Raw genomic sequence first — 18,046 nt, forward strand, 5'->3', positions numbered from 1 at the left:
GTCTGACAGGCACAGCTTCACCCTGGAGTAGTGATCCCACCAGGGAGGGTCTTGCAGGCAGACAGTGGTTGGGGTACTGTAGACAGTCAGGAAGGGTCCCGTCCACCAAGGTTGTAGAGATGAGGGGGTCAGGCTCTTTATCAGAACGGACTCTGTCTGGCTAGGGTGTCTTCATATGGCTGGATATGTGGAGCAGGTAAGAGGTAGTTAGCAGCCTGGCGAATTTCATGTCTAGCCTGCTGGAGGATTGGAAGGTAGTCACCAAGAGGGCTGGTGTCTGGAATAAGGTTGGGACCAAGCAGGAAGGGGCATGTGGGAGTCATATGGGAGGTCAAAGGGGCTGTACCCTGTGTGTTCTCGAGGAGTGGCCCAAATTCTGAGAAGAGCAAGGGGTAGAAGAATTGTCTAGTCTTTCTTAAGTTGGAGGCTGTTTGTTAAGATGTGTTTTCAAAAGGTTGTTACTTCTTCCTAGTTTTTCTGAGGACTGAGGATGGTATGGGGCATGGAAATTCCACTGGATGGATGCCCAGGGTCTGGGAGACTGCTTGGGTGATCTGGCTAATAAAGGCCAGTCCATTGTCTGACTGCATGGAGATAGGGAGACCGAAGCAGGAATTATGTGTAACAGAAGGGAAGAAATGACTGCTGTGGCCTTTTCAGAGCCTGTGGGAAAGGCCTCCACCCATCCTGTGACAGGGTCAACCCAGATTAGGAGGCGTTTGACCTGACACAAAGGGCATATGAGTAAAGTCTATCTGCCAGTCTTGTGCAGGGGTGAACCCTCGAGCCTGATGTGTAGGAAAAGGAGGGGGCCTGAGGAAGCCTTGAGGAGTAGTGATGTGGCAGATGGAACATTGAGAAGTGATTGCCTTGAAGATGAACTTCCACGACAGAAAGGAAATGAGGGGTTCTAAAAGACGGGCTAGTGGCTCATTAAAGTGGTCATGAAAGGATGAGAGAATAGAATGAGCTTGTGAGGCTGGAAGGAAGAATTTTGCATGATCTTAAGAACCACTTGCCTTGAGCAGGAAGTGATAAGTCAGTTTTGGTGAGAGAGTAGGTAGGAGTGACAGAGGGGAAGGAGAATTACTGCCCCCCTCACGCGAGGCAGGTATTAGAGCATTAGCTGCTGCTTTAGCTGTTTCATCTGCATAAGCGTTTCCTTCAGTAATGGGATCTGATGGTTTTTGGTTTCCCTTGCAGTGAATGACTCCTGCCCTGGCTGGAAATAAAGCAGCCTTAAGAGGAGATTTTTTGTTGTTGTTGTTGTTGTTGTTTTTTTTTAAATCATGGGGGCATGAATAATGGAGGACCCTTGTGTAATGAGAAATCCTCTTTCTGCCCATTTAACAGCATGGTGATGAAAGATGTAGAAGGTGTATTTAGAATCGGCGTAGATACTGACATGCAGTCCTTTTGCAAGTGTGACAGCATGGGTTAAAGCAATAAGCTCAGCTTGTTGAGTGGTACAAGGGGAAGCATAGCAGCTTCAATAACAGATGTGAGAGACACTATAGCATAACCTGCTTTTGCTGGTGATGATCGGTTGGGCTTTGAGGAGCTGCCATCAGTAAACCAAGTGTGGTCTGGGTCCAGAATAGGAAAGAGAAATACGAGGAAATGGGGAGGATGTCATATGAATTAGGGAGATCGTCACGGGTTTTCAGGGTTTGTGTCAGGTATTGAGTGAGAAGCCGGGTTGAAGTCTGGACCAGGGGCAGTGGTAACTGGGGGAGTTTCAATGAATAATGTGTAGAGTTGGAGGGGACAGAAAGTATGTGTGCCAAGTGTGAGGAAAAAACTAGATTTTGAAAGTTATGAGAACAGTAGAGGGTACGTTGGCATAGCCTATAATTTTGAGGGATTCCAGGAGTAAAACAGCAGTGGCTGCTGTGGCACACAGACACACTGGCCAGCCCAGGAGTGTAAGTTCAAGTTGTTGAGACAGAAAGGCTATGGGTCATGGACCTGGTTCTTGTGTAAGAACTCTGACTGCACAGCCTTTCACCTCTGCTGTGTATAAAGGAAGGGTTGGAAAGGGTTGGGGAGTGCCACTGTGGGAGCTGTTTCTAGGGCTTTTTTCAGAGAATGAAAAGAAAAATGAGGGAAGGATTTAGGGTCTATGGGGTCAGCTAAGTCCCCTCTCAAAAGCTTATTAGAGGGGTTTTGCCAGTAAGGCAAAGCCTGGTATCCAGAGGTGAAAATATTCTACCATACCTAGGAAGGAGTGAAACTGCTGTTTAGTAGAAAGAGTTGGGGTCTGGGAGATCAATCAGATATGATCAGCTGGGAGTGTGTTCTGTTGGAGTTCTCTGCCAAGGTAGGTGATGGATTTGGAAGAAATTTGGCCTTTGGAAGGGGATATGTGATACCCCTTTGAGTATAGATGCTGAAGAGGCAGAAGGGTATCTTGCTGGGAAGATTCATAAGAGGGGACTGCAAAGAAGGTTGTCCATGTATTGAATAAGATGAGAAGCAGATGGACAGAAGGAAAAGTAGATCATGAGAAAGGGCTTGACTAAAGTAGTGAGGGTCTCTGAAGCCTTTGGGCAGAACGGTTCAGGTGAGTTGCTGAGACTGGTAGGTGTCGGGGTCAGCCCAGGTGAAGGCAAAAAGAGGCTGAGAGGAGGGGTGTAAAGGGATGGTGAAGAAGGCCTCTTTGAGATCAAGAATGGAATAATGGGTTGTAGAAGGGGGTTATTGAGGATAGGAGGTTTGTAGACGGGGGTATTTGAGGATAAACATAAGGTACAACAGGATGGATGGGAAGTACAGTCTGACTGATGAGGTGAAGGTCTTGGACTAGTCTGTAGGATTTGTCTGGTTTCTGGACAGGTAGAATAGGGGAGTTGTAAGAAGAATTTGTAGGCTTTAAAAGGCCGTGTTGTAATAGACAAGTGATAACAGGCTATAGGCTTTTTAGAGCCTGTTGTGGAATGGGATACTGGTGCTGGGTGGGATAAGGGTGGTTAGGTTTTCAGGGGATGGTAAGGGGCATGTGATCGGTTGCTAAGGAAGGAGTAGAGGTGTCCCATACACGTGGATTGAGGTAGGAGATGTGAGAGGAGGTTGTGAAGGAGGCTTTGAATCGGGCATAAGGGTAGCTATGAGATGTGGCTATAGTCTAAGAATAGTCAGAGAGGTAGATAATTTATTTAAAATGTCTTGGGCTAGTAAGGGAACTGGACAGGTAGGAATAAGGAGTGTGTAAAAGAATGCTGTCTAAGGTGGCACCAGAGTTGGGGAGTTTTAAGAGGTTTAGAGGCTTGGTCCATCGATACCCACAACAGTATGGCGGCAAAGGAAACAGACCCTTGAAAAGAAAGCAATATGGAGCGGGTAGTCCCCATATCGATCAAGAAGGGGATGGGCTTACCCTTCACTGTAAGAGTTATGCAAAGTTTGGTGTCTGTGATGGTCCAGGGGGCTTCCTAAGCAGTCAGGCAGCATCAATCTTCAGTTGCTGAGACAGAAAGTTCTGGAAAGAAGTCAGCTGGAGAACATTGGGTTTGAACTCCAGGAGCCTTGGGAGTGGCTGTAATATGAGCTGAACAGTCCGTTTTTCAGTGGGGTTCCCCACAGACAGGACATGGTTTAGAGGGGGCCTTGGGCTGTGAGCACTTATTAGCGCAGTGTCCAAGCTTTTGGCATGTGAAGCAGGATGGAGCCCCAGGCTTTGGACACTCCCTGACCCAGTGGCCAGTTTGCTGGGGTTTGAAGCAAGGCTTTGGGGGAGGAGGTCCTGAAGAGAAGCCTGGATGCTGTGGATTTGCTGGTCTGAAACTTCTGCAAGCTGAAGGAGTGGCTGGGGTCTGTTTTGCAGCGGAGGCAAGCATTTGCAGCTCTGAAATGCATTGTTGTTTGGCTGCTTCCTCCCTATTGTTGAACACCTTGAAGGCGAGGTTAACTAAATCCTGTTCTGGGGTTTGAGGGCCTGAGTCTAGTTTTTAAAGTTCTTTCCTAATGTCTAGGGCAGATTGGGTAATAAAATGCTTATTGAGAATAAGGTGACCCTCTGGGTCTAGGGAAGCGTTTAAGAGTTTCTGCTAGGTGGGCCGTGAAATGGGCATGGTTGTTTGCCCTGGGTTGTTTCTTTAAGCTTGTCATAATTAATGGCTTTTTAAGCTGCCTGCTTAAGTCCCTCAACCAAACAAAACCACCATATAGTCACACTTGGTGGTGTCAGGAGAGCCCACCTGGTAATGCCATTGGGGTTATTCCCTAGGTACTGCCCTGATGCTTTCTTGGAGGGCTGGCTCATGGCGTCTGCAGGTGTCAGCATGAGACTAAGCCAGAGTATAAACCCTATTTCATATTTCATTCATCTGGAGAAAGAGTAGAGGTTAGAATGACACTTAAGTCATTCCAGGTTAAATTGTAGAACTGAGTTAGATATTGGAAGTCTTGAATATATTTAGTGGGATCTAATGAAAAGGATCCTAAGCACTGACTAACTTGGGACAGATCAGACAGAGGAAAAAGGAACACGTACTCTGACTATGCCCTCGGCTCCAGCCACCTCTTGAAGGGGAAACTGTTGGGCAGGGGAGGGAGAGCTAGTTTTAGGACTGAATTGTGTTCCTGAGTGGGTGTGGGATGGAGAAGTGACAGGAGGTATAAGAGGGAGGGGATGGGGCTGTGGGGAGATTAGGGTCCAGTCCTGCCTGATAAGGGGCAGCCTGAGGGGGAAGGGAAAGGTCAGAAGGGTCTATTGAGAGTGAAGAATCTATATTGGCAGTAGAGACAGTGGGCGCGGGTGGGAAGGAAAGAAGAATTTGAGAGGAGACACATTGGGAGCAGAGGCTGGGAAGGGAGCAAAGTGTGAAAAATGCCTGGACTTAAGGGGCTTCAGACCATTTGCCCATTTTACGACAAAAGTTGTCTCGATCCTGCAGGATAGAAAAATCGAAGGCACAGTTTTTTGGCCATTTGGAGCCTTTGTCCAATTTATATTGGAGCCAAGTGGTATTGCCCAAGAAAATAAGACGCTTAGGTTTTTTAGGTCGGGTGATAGCCACAGAGGTCTGAGGCTTTTCAGAACACAGGCTAAGGGAGAGGAGGGAGGAATGGAGGGTGGGAGGTTGCCCATAGTTTAAGAAGAGCAGCGGAGACAAGGAAAGTGAATGCGAAACCAAGACGCATAGCAGGCGCCCCAGACTAAACCTTGGTCTGAACCTGGGGTGAATCAGTCAAAGGGGGGTGTCCCTTGCATTGATCCATCCCCTATGAGTGTGAGTGAGTGACCAGAGCAGACTCTGCAATAATTGGTCACTGAGGGAAGACTCTCTTCCTGGTTCCATGACCTGTGTAGTATTTTTTTTCTGGTCATGAACCTCACAGAAAATCCTGTCTGTCTTGTCTCCACTGAAAGGGAGAGGAAAATGAAACTGAAAGGAGAAGGAAGCTGACAGGTAGTGAGAAGGGCTAAAGAGAAGAGTTGAGGCAAACTGCTTACCTGATCTGAGGATGGGGAGTGGGTCTGTGGGCTGGTCTGATGAACCTAGGTGATAGGGAGGCCTCTTCAGAGGGAGCACAAGGAGAACAGGGACAGGGCGTTTGGTCTCCCATAGGAATTCCTCCGTCCCAGGTTTCTGGCACCAAATGTTAAAACATTCACTCTGAATGAAGAGACCCCTCCGCCCCTGCTAACAGGCTTTGTGTGAGCAACATGGCTGTTTATTCACCTGGGTGCAGGCAGGCTGAGTCTGAAAAGAGTCAGCAAAGGGTGGTGGGATAGGAGTTAGTTTTATAGGTTTGGGGCAGGCAGGGGAAAGTTACAGAAGTTAGTATAGGATGGGTTTTTGCAAGCTGGGAGGGAGGGGGTTGTAGGGTCTGGAGTCATGAGGTTGACCAAGGTCAGTTACGAAGTCCAATGGCTTTGTCAATTGAGGTAAGAAGAAGAAACAACAGAAGAATCTCTCAAGTTAGGCGCCACAGGGGTTGGTTGATCTGCTTTTCATGGTCTTCCAGTTACTTCGGGTTTTCTAATTCCAGAAGGCCCTCCAGAGGTATACCTGCAGGTCACGGGTCACTGTGGTGTCCATGGTGCCATCAGTCAGCTTAAAAGACCTTAAATTGCTTCTCACCACATTCTTAACTTGCCTGTTTGGCTTATGCAGAAGACAGATTCTGGAGAATGACAGGCCAGGATTGTCAAACTTAGTCAAGTGGTGATTCTAGTTACTGTTGCAGATGTGATTTGTTGTTTGAGCAAATTAATGTAACCTTTTGGTACCTGGTATGCAGCTATTTATTTGGCAAATACATTTTCTATCCCTGTTGGTAAAAAACCACCAAAAGCGATTTGCTTTCAGCTGGCATGACAACATATTTTCAGCATCCTCCCTTAGGGTATCTACTATAGCCCTGGGTCATAGCCCACAGATCTTGATTACATTTCCTCTCCATAATAAAATATGGTGGTTAATCCTAGTAATGATATTATGCTGATTGGGCCTCATGATGAGGAAGCAGTAACTACTCTAGACATCGGATTAAGACGTTTGCCTGACAGTAGAAAATGAATGCCACAGAAAATCAAAGGATGTTCACTTAAATGAAATTTCCAAAGGCCCAGTCGCACGGGGCACGTTAGTGTTACTGGGGGAGTAAAACTTCAGCGGGATTGCCTGGATCTTACAATGGGAGTTGAATCCGAGTCTGGGTGAAAACCAGGAACCCCTAACCACTAGATCCAGCTGATAGGCTCTTGGCCTCTCTAACCCGGAAGAATGGGGAAAGGGGCCCTCGAGGTGTGGTGAGTTTACCCTTCCAATAAATACTGTGGACCCAAAGAGTTTTGCCGAAGAGCAGTTTATTAGAGAAAAAGCAGCTCCCAACCTGTCATGGGAGTGGATCCAGAGAGGGAATCCTTTCAGGTAGGAGCAGCTGAAGTGTTAACCCTTGAGTTATTTCCGCCCCATTCATGTTCTTGTCCAATGAGAGGAGTTCCTCAAACTTCCTCCGCATTGATTGATCTTTGACCCTGATATGGGGTTGGCTATTTGTTTTATAACCCTAAGTTACATCCTCTCCTCCATGAGCTCTGGTGGGAATTTGGAGGACTAAAGCCCTTTCTCCCTTTCCACAGGCGGGAAGATAGACGGAGAACTTTACCTGGCCCACATGGAAGAGGTGCTCAAAGAGCCCTAGCCACCTGAAACAGGGAGCTGGGAAATTCTTGCACTTGAAACCACACCTCTCACAGACTCAAAGAGAAGTTTCTCTAACACCATCCCTCATTAGGTATGTCTAAGGCAACAGTTTATTGCAAACGGCTCCTCCTCCCCCTTAAAGAAGCAGAATGCCTAACTGGCTTTCTTGGATCTTCACAGAACATCTCTTACTAACATATGCTATTCCAGCCCACTTACCAGGTGACTCAGAGCTATGAACATTGAAGAGGACCCAGAACAAGAGAAGGCTTAGCTACCATGCCAGGTGCTTTGCCACTGGCCATATGATTTAGCAGTTCCTGTGGCAATTTGAAGCCTTTAGGAGACCTCCCATGGGTAAATCACAGTACAGACTCAGGATTTTAAGCAAGCCAGTGGATAACATATTTTGAGAAATAACAATTTACTTGCTACAGGCCCTTCTAGAGACTGAATATTTAATCATATGTCACCAAGTTATTGTGTGACCTGAGATGCCCACGAGAAACTGGGTAGTGTATGCCCTGCAGTTGAAGTTGGATATGCACAGCAGCACTTCATTGATAAATGGAAGCAGTATTATTTGAGACTGGGCTTGAATAGACCATGAAGGTTCAATTAATTTGCATGAGGAATTGGTCCAAATGTTCAGAGCCTCCCACTCTGGTCCCTACATTACCTTCTCCCAGCTCGTAACTATGGACCCATGAAGATTTTTCTATGAGCAGTTGACTATCGAAGAGCTCTGGCTCAGTTTACAGATGACTCTCCATGATAGGCAGGCATCACAGGTAGACAGCTGCAGCACTATAGCCCGTTTCTAGGACATCCGTAAAGAATGTGGGTGAAGGAAAGTCCTTTTAGCAGCCAGAACTTTGAACAGTAAACCTGATTGTTCATTTTGCCAGGAAGGGGAAATGGCCTGAGGTAAGAGTTTGTAATAGTTTCTAAGCTGTGGCCAGTGGTTCGGCTGGTCAGGAGTGTGGAAGGAATACAGTTTGAAAACTGGAGACAGTAAGGTCTGGGGGAGAGGTATGTGGACCGCCCTGAATGGGCAAAAAAGGTGGAATGGCCTTTTGAAGACTAAATTATAGCATCCGCTGTTGGCAATACCTTGCAGGGCTAAAGCAAAGGCTTCTAGGATTCTACATAGTGTTTAAATCACTGTCCAATATAAACTGTTTCTCCAATAACCAGGTTTCAAGGGTGTAAGAATCAAGGGGTGAAAATGGAAATAACTTTATTACTCCCTAGTGATTTCCTCAATTTTTGTTCCCAAGGAGTTTGGAACTAAGACCCCTAGACAGCAGAGCCTAAGGGAGGCATGACTGTAGCAGGAGACAAAACAATGAATCTGTTAAAGTTGAGATGGCCGGCATGGCATGCCATTAGCTGCCTCATACTTCTGATTCAAAAGTAAAGGAATTGCTGTACTGGTTAGGGTGATTGTTCTTGACAACCAAGGGAAAACTGGACTGCTTCGCAAGGAGGTAAGGGCTAATATGTCTGGAATATACAAGATCCTTTACGGTGTCTCTTGGCACCACCGTGTCTTGTGGTCAGTCAAGTGAATACCATACCAACTCCATTTAGAAGGGATTGCTAATGGTCCAGACCTTTCAGGAACACAAGCTCGGGTTATCCCACAAGGCAAAGAACCATAGCCAGCTGAATTGCTTACTCTAGGTAAAGGAAATATGGAAGGGGGTGTTGGTAGAAGGTGGTTATAAATACTGGCTATGACCATCTGACTAGTTGTGGAAACACAGATCCTGATAGTTACAAATATTTGTTAGGAATGTTTGCATATAAAGTAACTACTTGTGTCTCATCTCTTTACAATGTAGTACAAATGTTAATACTAGTTGACCTAGTATTTGTTAGGATAGAATCTAAGTAGTTGCATATTAAAGAAGAGTAAACTGTACTCAAGTAAACTTGCACCCTCTTGGGGAAGGGTGACTGTTTTCAGTTGTACACAGAGTTGTGTTATGTTAGGCAGAACTATCTATTTGGAGATTACGTCTTAATGTGATGCGTATAGGTGCCAAGTTGATAATGGTAGACTGTGTAATAATTTTTTGATATGCCTATGCGGCCAGACTACCGTCCCCAGTTCTAAAAACACTAAAGTAGGTGTTGCTTTAGAAGTATCATGTAAATATGATTAAACTCCATAATCAGTTGACTTGAAGTATAAGGGATGTTCTCCCAGACAAGCTTGTATGCCAGATCCAATCATTTGAAAGGACTGAACAGAGCCGAGGCTTCCCTAATGAAGAAATTCTCTGCAGTCAGAAGTTTCAGCAGCACCTGAGTTCCTGCCTGTTCCTCCTGAAAGCCTGACCTGTCTGTGGATTTTGGACTTGCCTTGCCAGCTCCCACAATTGCATAAAATGATTCCTTGCAATGAATCTCAACATGTGTTAATATATGCCTCCTGGTTCAGTTTCTCTGGTTGAACCTTCCATGATCCATGCTTTTAATATCTGATACCACTTCTAAGGTTAAGAATGCCAAAAAGCAGCAGTTCCAGCCACACGGAGGGAAATGAAAGTGACTTCTGTAAATCTGAGCCTTCAGTGTCGGCTGTCCCATAATTTATCCACTTTTGCCCTCTTCTGGTGATACTTGGAAGTTCACAGTGATGACAGCTCAAGAAACGCCCCTCACGATTCTCGGGCAATTCTGCTGAGGTCTCATGGAAAAACAGGCATTATGCCAAGGGTACAATCAGATAAATCACACTTTTCTCTTTTTCCAATATTTGGAGTTGCCTTCCTAGCTGAGAACAAAACTTTAGATTGTGAACATTTATGGCAGCCATCAGAATGTTTGTTGCTTTATTAAAAGTTTAAAAACAGAAAAGCAGTTTTTTGGTAGACAGGCTTACATATTCCTCTTGAGGTTCAAAGTCCTTTTCTCGCTACCCATCTTTCCATCCCACTTATTAAAATATTACTTTAAAATGCTTTAAGTGGAAGAACAAAGTTTCATAAAAGTGCTGACTTATGTTTTTATGCAATTTCCTTTCTATACTTGATGTATCTTCGCCATTTATCAATAAAGATCCACTTGTTCCTAATGTGTGCACAGTATTCTATAGTATGAATGAACTGGAACTTTGTCTTTGCCTTATGGATAAACATGTAGGTTTGTCCAGCTCCTTGGCAATTAAAAATGATGCAATGAAGAAACATAACATACACTCACTTTTCTATGCTCCTATTTCTGTAGGGTAGGTTATTAGGCAAAACCCTTTTGATACTGATGCTGGGTAACATGTCCAAGACCAGAGGTAACAAATATAGCCTAAGATGATTCTTTCATACTGTTTTCTCTTATCCCTGTCTACCTTCCACTCATGCAGGCACTAAAGATGTGGCCATAAAATATGCTATATGGATCCCTCTTCATGGAAAAACGTTTTATTCACCTTATCAGCAAAGATGGTGGAAAGCCTCCAGCTATCCTTCCAGATCTACTTGGGCTTTCAAGCCGAAGTCTTGGTCTTTATGGGCAGCTTCCAGCCCATGACTGAGTGTGGTAGTTACAACTAGGGACTATTTCTACCAAAACCATATGACTGTTAATTTTTAACTGGTGGAGACTTTGTCAGATCTGCCTCAGAACTGAAGTCTGGATGCCTAGTCCTTCTCTCCACTTTAGATCTGCACAGCCACCTGAAGGCTTTCCTCACTATGATGGGTAGAATAATGCCCCCAGAATGTTCATTCCAATCACATGAACTTGAGTGTTCCATACACGGTAAAAGGGACTGGCCCCTGTGATTAAGTTGAAGACCTTCAGAGGAGATTATGCTGGATTATCTGGGTGGTCTAATGGCATCAGAGGGGTTCTTGAAAAGGAGAGAAGATAGGATAATCAGAATGAGAGGAAGCAGAGGTTAGAATTATTCAAGGTCACCAAGGGGTACAGGCAGCCCCTAGAAACTGGAAAGTAAGGAGGTGGCTTTTCCCCTACAACTTTCAGGAGGAATGCAGGCTGCCAAGACCTTGACTTTTTTTTTAAATCTCAGTGAAACCTGTTTTTTATTTCAGGCATCCAGAACTGTAAATGGTAAACTGGTGTCTGAACCCAGCAAGTGTGGTAACTTGCTATGGCAGCAAGAGGAAACTAATGCACTGGCCTGACCTTGTGTTCACCCTTCATTGTTCACAGGCATTACCCCCAAGAAACTCTCACTCCAAACCCTGTCTCAGCCTCTGCTTCTAGCTTCTCTCTTTCCCCAGCCTGCATGCCTTCTCTTTTCCCAGCCTGTCATGGGATTTGCTGTGTAATTGTGTGAACCAATTCTCCCCAATAAATTTTCTTTTATATAAACATATATTCAACAGGTTCTGTCCCTGCAGAGAACACGAGTATTAATATATCCATAACAGCTGTACTACAGCCATTTTACAATTTACAGTACTTTGCAAGGCTAGGGAAGGGTCTTCCAGAAGGCTGCATATGCTCTGAATCAGCATCCAGTATGTGGTCCTGTTTCTTCTACAGCAAAGACTCACGGGCCCGGGACTCAAGGGGTGAAAATGGGAGTGACATTACTCACCATCCCCTCTAATGACCCACTAGCAAAATTTTTGCTTTTTGTTCTTACGACGTAAGCTCTGCGGGCTTAGAGGTCATGGTTCCAGAGGAAGGAATGCTCCTCCAGGAGACACAATGACTCAATTGAGCTGAAAGTTAAGACTTGCACCTGGCCACCCTGGACTCCTCATGCATCTGACTTAGGCTGAGAGGGGAGTAATGGTGTTGGCTGGGGTGATACATGTAGACTGCTACTCTGCAGTTGAGGTAAGGAAGCATACGTCTGGAATATAGGATATCTCTTAGAAAGTCGTAGTATCACCATACCCTGTGATTAAGTTTAATGGGAAATGACAACAACTTTATCCAGGCAGGACTAGGAATGGCTCAGAACCTTCAGGAATGAAGGTTTGGATCACCTTACCAGGCAAAGAACCATGAGCAGATGAAATACTTGCTGGAGACAAGGGGAAAACAGAATGTATCCTAGAAAGATCATTAAAAATACCACCTATGACCAGTTATAGAAGTAGACTTTAATGAGTATTTAAGAATGTATAAACTCATTCATATCTTAAGCAAATTTTAATTTTCATTCTTATTCCTTTACCATGTAATATCGGGCTTACTGATTTTATTTTACTTTACTTTCAGAAGAAATTTTGCTCTGTCACCCAGGCTGGAGTGCAGTGGCGTGATCTTGGCTCACTGCAACCTCCACCTCTCAGGTTCAAGCAATTCTCCTGCTTCAGTCTCCAAGTAGTTGAGACTACAGCTGTGTGCCACTGCATCCAGCTAATTTTTGTATTTTCAGTAGATATGGGGTTTTCACCATGTTGGCCAGGCTGGTCTCGAACTCCTGACCTCAGGTGATCCACCCACCTTGGCCTCTCAAAGTGCTGGCATTATAGGCATGAGGCACCACATCCAGCCGGACTTACTGATTTCATATGAGTATTTTACAACATGGTATTTAAGTTGTGGACTATCAGGGTAAAGTTCACCCGAGGACTTTACATTTTCTGGGGAAGGAATTAAGGTGTTTTGTTTGTAGGATTGTTGCATCATGCTAGTTACGGAGATGCAAATGGGTGCCAAGTTGACAAAGGGTGGACTTGTAATGGCTAATTTTAAGTGTCAGCTTGACTGGATTAAGGAATACCTGAAGAGCTGGTAAAGCATTATTTTCGTGTGGGGGTGAGGTGTTTCCAGAGGAGACTGGCATGAAGGCTGGTGGACTGAGTGAGTGAGGAAGATCTACCCTCAAGGTGAGTAGGTACAATTCACTTGGTTAGGAACCCAGATAGAACAGAAAGGAAAGGAAAGGTGAAGAGTCTCTCTCAAAGCTGGGACATCTTTCTCCTCTTGCTCTTAGATGTCAGAACTCCAGGTTCTCTGGCTTTTGGATCCTGGGACTTACACCAGTGAGCCACCCTGCAGGTTCTCAGGCCTTCAGCCTCAGACTGAGAGGCTTCCCCGGTTCTGAGGCTTTTGGATTTGAACAGAGCAGTGCTCCCAGCATCCCAGGTTCTCCAGATTGCAGATGGCATGCTATGGGACTTTTCAGCCTCCATTAAAGGACCCTGACTAATCCAACATCCCTCAGTTCATTATCCTTCTGCCGACTTTCTTCTTTCTTCTTTCTTCTCCTTCTCCTTCTCCTTCTCCTTCTCCTTCTCCTTCTCCTTCTCCTTCCCCCTTCCCCCTTCCCCCTTCCCCCTTCCCCCTTCCCCCTTCCCCCTTCCTTCCCCCTTCCTTCCCCCTTCCTTCCCCCTTCCTTCCCCCTTCCTTCCCCCTTCCTTCCCCCTTCCTTCCCCCTTCCTTCCCCCTTCCTTCCCCCTTCCTTCCCCCTTCCTTCCCCCTTCCTTCCCCCTTCCTTCCCCCTTCCTTCCCCCTTCCTTCCCCCTTCCTTCCCCCTTCCTTCCCCCTTCCTTCCCCCTTCCTTCCCCCTTCCTTCCCCCTTCCCCCTTCTCCCTTCCCCCTTCCCCCTTCCCCCTTCTCCTTCTTCTTGTCTCGCTTTGTCGCCAGGCACCAGGCTGGAGTGCAGTGGCACGATCTCGGCTCACTACAACTTCCGTCTCCCAGGTTCAATTAATTCTCCTGCCTCAGCCTCCCGGGTAGCTGGGACTACAGGCATGCGCCACCATGCCCAGCTAATTTTTGTTGTGTGGATTTTTTTTTAGTAGAGATGGGTTTTCACCATGTTGACCAGAATGGTCTCGATCTCTTGACCTCGTGATCCACCCGCCTCGGCCTCCCAAAGTGCTGGGATTACAGGCTTGAGCCACTGCGCCCGGCCCAGACATTATCTTAAATGAATAAAGTGAGCTAGTCACTTCAAGAAAACCAGCTGATGGTGTTGGTTAGCACTGATAAAAATTTGTGCTCAAGTAAAACTTAGATTTTTGGAATCTGCCTCCATGAACTTGACAACTTCCTATTAAAGAATTTTGTGATGAGCAGAGTATTAAGAATGTAAATTTTTGCTATCTTACAATGAAAATACTAACATATAGAAGGTTTGCATAACTCCACAAACTTTCCAAATGACCAGTGTATGGTAATAGAAAATCACATGTGAATAAGTACAAAATCACATTTAAAAAATCCATTTAAAAAATAGACCAATGGACTTGAAGAGAGCATGATGTTCATTGATATAGCTACAAATTCCAAATTGCAACTTATCTTTACCAGTTGACTTTTGATATAGCATTAAACAGAAATATCCACAGTTATCTAAAAAGGCATTTAAAATATTTGTGAGGCTGGATTTTCTTTATAAACTTCAAAGTAACATTGAAACAGATGGAATACAGAAATAGGTATGGGAATTCAGCTGTCTTCTAGTCTGCTGGGTAGTTGCAAATACATAAAATGATATTGCTATTCTATTTTTTAAAGAATTTTTTTTACAAAAATGAGATTTTAATGAGATTATTTTTAAGTTAAATGTTTTCAAACTTAAAAAAACAATCTTGATATCGTATATGCCAATAGATAAAACCCACCCAAAAGCTAACTGGGTTTCCATTTTAATAGCATAAAAGGGTTCTAAGACCAAAAAGTTTGAGAACTGCTATACAAGTTCTTATCACTTATTTCTATCATGCTGAGAATAGATCTTGAATTTGCCAGAGGTGACTTTAGTAGTTTGGTCCCTCTGTTTGCCACAGCTTTCAGTTGCCTATTTATCCTTTTCTACCAGCATCTGGTGGTACTTGGGAATATCAAAGAAATATCAGAGAATTAAACAACTGAGAATAGGATAATTGCAATCTGAAGAGTCACTGGCCTTCAAAGAATGAGAGTACATGTAGTTGGACTGTATATATAACTTGGCAATGCTTGTCTTCAGTTCTATCAGAAGTTAGCCTCCAGTGTTACCTTCCTACCTTCCTGCGGGCAATGGCCTACTTCAGGGTGTGAGATCTATAATCATAAGAACTTGTCCATATCACTTGGAAGAAACAATTCTTTCAATGTAGGTTTAAAGTTCATTTTTTATAATGTGTTCTTAAGAGGATTTCAATCAGAACAACTGCTTAATTCCTTTATGTCTCTCCCCTACAACAACTTACATCATATATTACAAACTTTGGTGAGTGTTCCCCTAATTATTTTTTGTACAAGTATGTACATATTTGTGTAGATACATGTTTTTCAGAGTGTTTAATAGGATTATATTACACGTTCAGCGTGTTTTTTCCATGACCACAGAATAGGTCATGAGCAGATTTCTAAGGACAAATAGTTCAGTATTTTCAAACATTGCATAAAATTGGATAGTTACGGGTTTTGTATAATTTTTAACCTTTCCCATATAGTTTCCGTTGTGCCGAGATGATAGTTCTCATAAGTGTTCAAATGAACAGGCGTATCCATGTATCCTTACACAGTTTTAAGAAGTACTTCCATAAGATTCATATCAGCACAACACAATCCTTTTAATTCAAGGAAGTGGGGTCCAGAGGGCAAGAAATTTATCTAAGGCCAGATTCAAACCATAACTGTTGCCAGGGATCATAAAATTTCCACGATGCCCTGTGAGCTGCTGTTCAGTTTATATAGTTAACAAGGAAGAAAGGATTCTTCTATTAGTGGATGGATAGGCTTCTTGAGTAATGGTTGAAAGCCTAGGCAGTAATTGCCATGTTTTTATTGTCATTCTTTTTCTAAGTGTGGCTCTTAAATGTCGGGGACATTTTTCTTGGCAGAAGGAACGTAATTTTTGTGTGCAGGGGACAGAGTTGAGCTCCTGGGACTCTAGGATTTTTGTTTGTTTTGCTCCTCCAAGGTGGTCTCTAGATATAATTTGAGTACTCTGGTATAACAGCCTATCCCATAGGGATAGAAAAAACTCTGAACAAAAGGAGGAGGAAGTCAATGCCCTCTGATAGAGATGGGGTTAAATAGATAGCAGAGCTGCAAGAGGTGAATGGTCAACTCCACCTGGAAATTCATAGTAAGTGATGCTTGGGTTGAGATTTGAAGGATGAGTAGACGTTTATCTCGGAGGGCATTCAAATCATAGGGAACAGCATCTGCAAGTGCTCATGTCCTGAAAATCACTGGTATGTTCAGGCAAATGTCTTTTTTCCTATCCTGGGATTGATAGAAGTTGCAATAGGAGGTAAGCAGGACCATATCACAGAAGGCGATCTCCTGTTATAAATTTGGCCTCTCTGCCTTCAATATTGTTTTGAATTATTGTGATGTCCTAGATGAGAAATGAGGGCCTGAACGATGGAATAAGACATGATGGATTTGAGAAACTTAGACTGAACAGATGCCAGCTGAAACTTATCCAGGGACCTAGTTCTGTTGAGCCTCAAACTAATTGGGAGACAACTGACTGCCCAGGGATGGGAAAGTTGGTAGTTGTCCAATTTTTCTGATTCAAGATTTCCTGAGTTGAGATCCAAGTTCACGTCACTCAGGGGCAATAGAAGGCATTTAGTCACACTACTAATATTTGATTCTGAACTTCTTTACAAGACAGTGTGAGAGCAGTCAGAACTTACAAACCACAGATCTAAGAATGTAATAGGTTATGCTCACAATCCAAAGCATTAATGCTGGTCACTCCTGTAAAAGGTTGGTGAAACTAGAGTTTTCATACAATCGATGTCCAGTGTCAGGGTCCATACTAAATGATAATCTCTAATTTGATTATACTAATATGGTAATTGAGATGTGCTGAGCTAATCATCTAATGCTTCAAAGGCAAATAGAGGCACATTTATACTATTCTCCTTCCTAAAATTCTCCCCCATTTTCTTTCCTCTAACTTCTCTGCACTAATGTGGCAGTTTGGACTGTCCATACCAGCAGATTCCTGGCTAATCATTTGAAAGTTTCAAATGAATGACATTAAAACAAATTCGACTTTAAAACAAAAAGCCCACTGGCTTATGTAAACAGAAATAAATGTAATGAGAGGAGAGAGGATATTGGGTAGCTCATGGAATTATCAGGAGCAGGGAATCAAACTCAGAAAATGTTCGTAGGATAGCCTAAGAATCAACTGAAGGCATGAGTTCTAGGATCTCACACAGCTGGCAATGATGCCATCAGTCAGTCTGGTGCAAGCAACACCAAGAAACAAGGATGCTGGAGACTTGACACTTTCATTAATAGATACAACAGCACTCAAAGTCCTATAGGCAGGCATTTGATTAATTCATTCTGGGTTATGCCCAACTCTCAAGAGGACAAGAGAAAGTTGAGAATACATTTGGACTGCTAGGTTTGTAGTAGGAAAAAGGCTTTGTCATATGCAAGACCCATATAGGAACCCATATAGTAAGAAGGGGTTCCATTGCTGCACTAATGTAAAAACAGTCCAAAACTTAGTGGTTTAAAACAACCATCTACTGTGCTCACAAGATCATAGGTCAACTTGGTGATTTCTTCTGATCATAGCTGGGCTCGCTCTGGTGGTTGGCTGGCTGCTAGCTAATTTAAGTTGGCCTTAGCTGGGATCACTGGCCCTGTTCTGTGTGTCTCATCTTCTAGCTAGATTCTCTGGACACAATTCTCATGTCAAACACAGGTCTCTAATTTCTAGGCCCAGAATTGTCACATTGACAGTTCTACATTCACTTTGCGCAAGTCAAGATTCAAAGGAAAGGGAAAGGAAAATTGTGGTTCCTTCTAGCCATCAAGGAGTCGAATCTAGCCGGGCGTGGTGGCTCACGCCTGTAATCTCAGCACTTTGGGAGGCTGAGGCAGGCAGATCACCTGAGGTCAGGTGTTCAAGACCAGCCTGGCCAACATGGTGAAACCCTGTCTTTAAAAAGAAAAAAAAGTTGAATCTAAGATCGGATGCAAAAATAGCT

Source organism: Saimiri boliviensis, chromosome 3 (genome assembly GCF_048565385.1).
Source record: "Saimiri boliviensis isolate mSaiBol1 chromosome 3, mSaiBol1.pri, whole genome shotgun sequence".
In the NCBI taxonomy this organism is placed as follows: Eukaryota; Metazoa; Chordata; class Mammalia; order Primates; family Cebidae; genus Saimiri; species Saimiri boliviensis.